We start from the raw sequence: 6,000 nt of genomic DNA on the forward strand, positions 1-6,000 counted from the left end.
TACTCATTATTAGCCACAATTTCTATAATGTCTATGGCCTCTTCAATTGTCTTCTTGTTATTGAGAGAACCTCCTAAAGAGTGATCTAGAGCCTTCTTTAACTCTTGAGACAATCCTTCATAGAAAATATGCAGCTGTACCCACTCATTGAACATGTCTGGAGGGTATTTTCTTGTTAGCTCTTTATATCTCTCCCAAGCTTCATAGAGAGTCTCCCCATCTTGTTGTCTAAATTTTTGTACCTCAACTCTCAACTTGTTAACTCTTTGGGGAGGGTAAAATTTTGCCAAGAACTTATTCACCATTTCTTCCCAAGTTGTCAAACTCTCCTTTGGAAAGGATTCCAGCCACTTAGATGCTTTATCCCTTAGAGAAAAGGGGAACAAAAGCAGTTTATAGGTGTCAGGGTGAACACCATTAGCCTTCACTGTGTCACAGATTCCCAAGAATTTGGTTAGATATTGATTTGGATCTTCTTGAGCATTTCCTCCAAATGAACAGTTATTCTAAATAAGAGTGATTAGCTGTGGTTTGAGCTCAAAATTGTTGGCATGTATGGTGGGTTTCAAGATGCTGCTCCCACAATTCCCAGGATTGGGATTGATATAAGAGCCTAGCACTCTCCTTTCTTGTGGGGGGGCATGGTTGCCCACTACTTCATCTTGATGGTTGTGTGCTTCACCTTCCATGTTTTGAATTGAATTCTCTTCTTCTTCTTCTTCACCAACTACCCTTTTGTCTCTGACCACTGCCTCTCTTTTCAATCTTAAAATTTCCTCTCAGGTTCAGAATTGTAGGAGGTTGTAGCTCCTCTTCTCCCTGTCATACACAGCACAAAACACAATCTAAAACAAGGGTTATCACCCTCTTTGGAAGAAGGGTGGGTAAGTAAAATTTGATTGATGCAAAGTATCAAACAGTAAGTGTGCTTCTTGTTAGAATGGATATATATACAATGAACAATTGAAAACTCAAGTGCTAAAAGAAAGAAGAAAACAAGAAACTGAAATTAAAGTAATTAACAAAGTAAATAAAAATGCTTAATCTAAATACCCACCAACTTAATCATTGTCAATTTAAATTCAATCCCCAGCAATGGCGCCATAAACTTGATGGCTCGAGATTTCACTATAATGATTATAATGAATCCGTCTTTGGCAAGTATACCAAATTGTCGTCAAGTAATAACTCACAGTAGAGTGAGGTCGAAGCCTACAGAGATTGATTGATTGAGAAACTTTAGTTAATGGGTGAATTAGTCAAGCTAATCAATAAGAATTGTAGGGTGTGGAATTCTAAATGGCAGAATTATTGATGAGCGGATAATTTATACGCTTTTGGAATTATTTTTAGGTAGCTTTTAGTATGTTTTAGTTACTTTTTATTATATTTTTATTAGTTTTTATGCAAAAATCACATTTCTAGACTTTACTATGAGTGTGTGTGTTTTTCTATAATTTCAGGTATTTTCTGGCTGAAATTGAAGTACCTGAGCAAAAATCTGATCCGGAGGCTGACAAAGGACTGCAGATGCTGTTGGATTCTGACCTTCCTGCACTCAAACACATTTCTCTAGAGCTACAGAAGTCTAATTGGCGCGTTCTCAATTGGTCTGGAAAGCTAACATCTTGGAATTTCCAGCAATGTATAATAGTTTATACTTTGCCTGAGATTTGATGTCCCAAACTGGCGTTCAAACGCCAGCCAGAGACCCTTTTCTGGCGTAAAACGCCGGAACTGGCACCAGAACTGGAGTTAAACGCCCAAATTGGCATCCAAGCTGGCGTTTAACTATAGAAAAGGCCTATGCACGTGTAAAGCTCAATGCTCAGCCCAAGCACACATCAAGTGGGCTCCGGAAGTGGATTTCTGCACTATCTGCACTTAGTTACTTATTTTCTGTAATCCTTAGTAACTAGTTTAGTATAAATAGCACTTTTTACTATTGTATTCAGAAGAGCTTATGCCATTTTTCACATTTGGGAAGGCTGGCCATTCAGCCATGCCTAGACCTTTTTCTCTTATGTATTTTTCAACGGTGGAGTTTCTACACCTCATAGATTAAGGTGCGGAGCTCTGCTGTTGTTCATAAATTAATGCAAGTACTATTGTTTCTCTTTCAATTCATGCTTACTTCTTCTCCAAGATATACTCTCATACTTAATTCAGTTAAGTCAGAATAAAGGGATGATCCGTGACAATCACCCACTATCTTCGTTACTCGCTTAGCCAAGATCAGCGTGCGTGACAACCACAAGCGGTCTACATGATGTTCAACGTAGTCATTAGACGAAAACCGGAGTATAGTCTCTTGGGTCTCTGATCCACGGATTTGACTTGCCTCCCCTGACAACAGAGCATTTGAATCCGTGAGATTAGAACCTTCGTGGTAGAGGCTAGAACCAATTGGCAGCATTCCCGAGATTCGGAAAGTCTAAACATTGTTAGTGGTATTTCGAGTAAGATCTGGGACGGGATGACTGTGATGAGCTTCAAATTCACGAATGTTGGGCGCAGTGATAGTATAAAAAAGGATAGAGAGATCCTATTCCGACACAAGTGAGAACCGACAGATGATTAGCCATGCGGTAGCTGTGCCTGGTATTTTTCATCCGAGATGAGAGATCCGACAGTTGATTAGCCATACAGAAACTGTACCTGGACCATTTTAACTGAGAGGACGGATGGTAGCCTTGACAACGGTGATCTACCAACATACAGCTTGCCTTGGAAAGGAGCACGCATGATTGGATGAAGACAATATGAAAACAGAGGTTCAGAAGCAACAAAGCATCTCCAAACGCTTATCTGAAATTCCCACCAATGAATTACATAAGTATCTTTATTTTAATTTACGTTTTATTTGTCTTTCAATTATCAAAACTCATAACCAGTTGAATCCGCTTGACTAAGATTTACAAGATGACCATAGCTTGCTTCAAGCCGGCAATCTCCGTGGGATCGACCCCTTACTTGCGTAAGGTTTTATTACTTGGACGACCCAGTGCACTTACTGGTTAGTTGTACCGGAGTTGTGAAAAGTGTGATCACAATTCCGTGCACCAAGTTTTTGGTGCCGTTGTCGGGGATTGTTCGAGTTTGGACAACTGACGGTTCATCTTGTTGCTTAGATTAGGTAACCTTCTTTCTTGTTTCAACCTTTATTTTCTTTTCAAAAAAAATTTAATAAAATCATAAAATAAAAAAAATTTGTGTTTCTTATTTGAGTCTAGTGTCAAATTTTAAGTTTGGTGTCAACTGCATGTTTTTAATTTTTCTTAGATTTTTGAAAATTCATGCATTGTGTTCTTCTTTAATATTCAAGTTGTTCTTGATGATTTTCCTTGTTTGATCTTTAATTTTTCTTGTTTTGTGTCTTTTCTTGTTTTTCTTGTGCATTTTCGAATTGTTAGTGTCCCTTGTACAAAAGTTTTTTTAAGTTTGGTGTCTTGCATGTCTTTCTTTTCTTAAAAATTTTCAAAAAATATGTTCTTGATATTCATCATGATCTTCAAAGTGTTCTTGGTGTTCATCTTGACATTCAAAGTGTTCTTGCATGCATTATTTGTTTTGATCTTAAATTTTTATGTTTTGTTTCATTTTGTTGTTTTTCTCTCTTCTCATTAAAAATTCAAAAGTCAAAAAAATATATTTTCCGTATTCTTCTCATAATTTTCGAAATTTTGAGTTGACTTGGTCAAAAATTTTTTAAATTTAGTTGGTTCTTGTTAGTCAGGTCAAAATTTCAATTTAAAAACTTTATCTTTTCAAATCTTTTTCAAAATAAATTCTTTTTTATTTTTTTTATTTTCAAATTTCATTCTTAAAATTTTTCAAAATCTTTTTCATTTTTCTTTTAATGTTTTTGAAAATTTTAAAACTAATTTTTCAAAATCTTTTTCTTAATTTTATTTCATATTTTCAAAAATTCTTGCTAACAATTAATGTTTTGATTCAAAAATTTCAAGTTTGTTACTTTCTTGTTAAGAAATGTTCAATCTTTAAATTCTAGAATCATATCTTTTAATTTCTTGTTAGTCAAGTCATCAACTTTAATTTTAAAAATCAAATCTTTTTAATTTCTTTTTCAATTCTTTTTCAAAATAAATTTCAATCATATCTTTTTAAAATTTTAATTTCAAAATCTTTTTCTAACTTCTTATCTTTTCAAAATTTATTTTCAAAATTTATTTTCATATCTTTTTCAACTAAATACTTGACTTGTTTGTTTTAATTTTTAAAAAAAAAGTTTACTATTTCTTATCTTTTTAAAACCACCTAACTACTTTTCCACTTCTAATTTTCGAAAATCACTAACCACTTTTTCAAAAATCTTTTTAATTAACTAATTGTTTTAGTTTTTAATTTTCTGGTATTTCTTTTTCCAATTTGCAAAACTAACTTAATTAATTAAATAAAAATAAAAATATTTTTCTTTTCCCTCTTCTTAAAATTCGAATATTCTCTCTCTCATATCTTTCTATTTATTTTATTTATTTACTAACATTTCTCTTCTACTCATCTAATAATTCGAACCCTCTCCCTCTCTCTGTGTTTGAATTCTTCTTATTCTTTCTCTACCTCATTCTTCTATTCTTCTTTTCCTCTGAGACATAAAGAAATCTCTATATTGTGACATAGAGAATTCCACTACTCTCTTTGTTCTCTTCTTTTTCATATGAGCAGGAACATGGATAAAGACATTCTTGTTGAAGCTGATCCTGAACCTGAAAGGACTCTGAAGAGGAAGCTAAGAGAAGCTAAAGCACAACACTCCAGAGAGGACCTTACAGCAAATTTCGAAAAAGAGGCAGACATGGCAGCCAAACCTGAGAACAATGATGGAGATGCAAGAAAAGATTCTTGGTGACTTTACTGCACCAACTTCCAACTTCTATGGCAATTAGAGCAAACAGCTTTGAGCTTAAGCCTCAATTAGTTTCTCTAATGCTGCATAATTGCAAGTTTCATAGTCTTCCATTGGAAGATCTTCATCAATTCTTAGTTGAATTCGTGCAAATCTGTGACACTGTTAAGACCAATGGGGTTGATCCCGAGGTCTACAGGCTTATGCTTTTCCCTTTTGCTGTAAGAGACAAAGCTAGGATATGGTTGGACTCACAACCTAGGGAAAGCCTGAACTCTTGGGAAAAGTTGGTCAATGCTATCTTGGCCAAATTCTTTCCACCTCAAAAGATGAGCAAGCTTAGAGTGGAAGTCCAAACCTTCAGACAGAAAGAAGGTGAATTCCTCTATGAAGCTTGGGAAAGATACAAGCAATTGATCAGAAGGTGTCCTTCTGACAAGCTTTCAGAATGGAGCATCTTATGTATATTCTATGATGGTCTGTCTGAATTGTCCAAGATGTCATTGGACCACTCTGCTGGTGGATCTCTTCATCTGAAGAAAACCCCTGCAGACGCCCAGGAACTTATTGAGATGGTTGCAAATAACCAGTTCATGTACACTTCTGAAAAAAATCCTGTGAATAATGGGATGACTCAGAAGAAAGGAGTTCTTGAGATTGATACTCTGAATGCCATATCAGCTCAGAATAAAATATTGACTCAGCAAGTCAATATGATTTCTCAGAATCTGACTGGATTGCAACCTGCATCCGGCAGTACTAAAGAAGCCTCCTCTAAAGGAAAAGCTTATGACCCTGAGAATCCTACAATGGAAGAGGTAAAATACATGGGAGAATCCTATAGAAATACCTATAATTCTTCATAGAGAAATCATCCAAATTTCTCATGGAAGGATCACTAGAAGCATCAACATGGCTTCAATAATAATAATAATGGTGGGAGAAATAGGTTTGGCAATAGCAAGCCTTTTCTATCATCTTCTCAGCAACAGATAGAGAATTCTGAGCAGAGCCTCTCTAGCTTAGCAACCATAGTCTCTGATCTATCTAAGACCACTCTCAGTTTCATGATTGAAACAAGGTCCTCCATCAGAAATTTGGAGGCACAAGTGGCTCAGCTGAGTAAAAGAGTT

The 6,000-nt window shown here is 35.4% G+C and overlaps 1 non-coding gene across 1 annotated transcript; it reads right to left on the bottom strand.

Annotated features, from left to right (window-relative positions):
• Positions 1–5,202: 5,202 nt before the first annotated feature.
• On the bottom strand, positions 5,203–5,310 carry LOC112700089 (small nucleolar RNA R71). The gene has a single exon (XR_003153011.1). It is a non-coding gene; the product is annotated as a small nucleolar RNA R71 (small nucleolar RNA).
• Positions 5,311–6,000: the final 690 nt, after the last annotated feature.

Source organism: Arachis hypogaea, chromosome 6 (genome assembly GCF_003086295.3).
Source record: "Arachis hypogaea cultivar Tifrunner chromosome 6, arahy.Tifrunner.gnm2.J5K5, whole genome shotgun sequence".
Classification (NCBI taxonomy): Eukaryota; Viridiplantae; Streptophyta; class Magnoliopsida; order Fabales; family Fabaceae; genus Arachis; species Arachis hypogaea.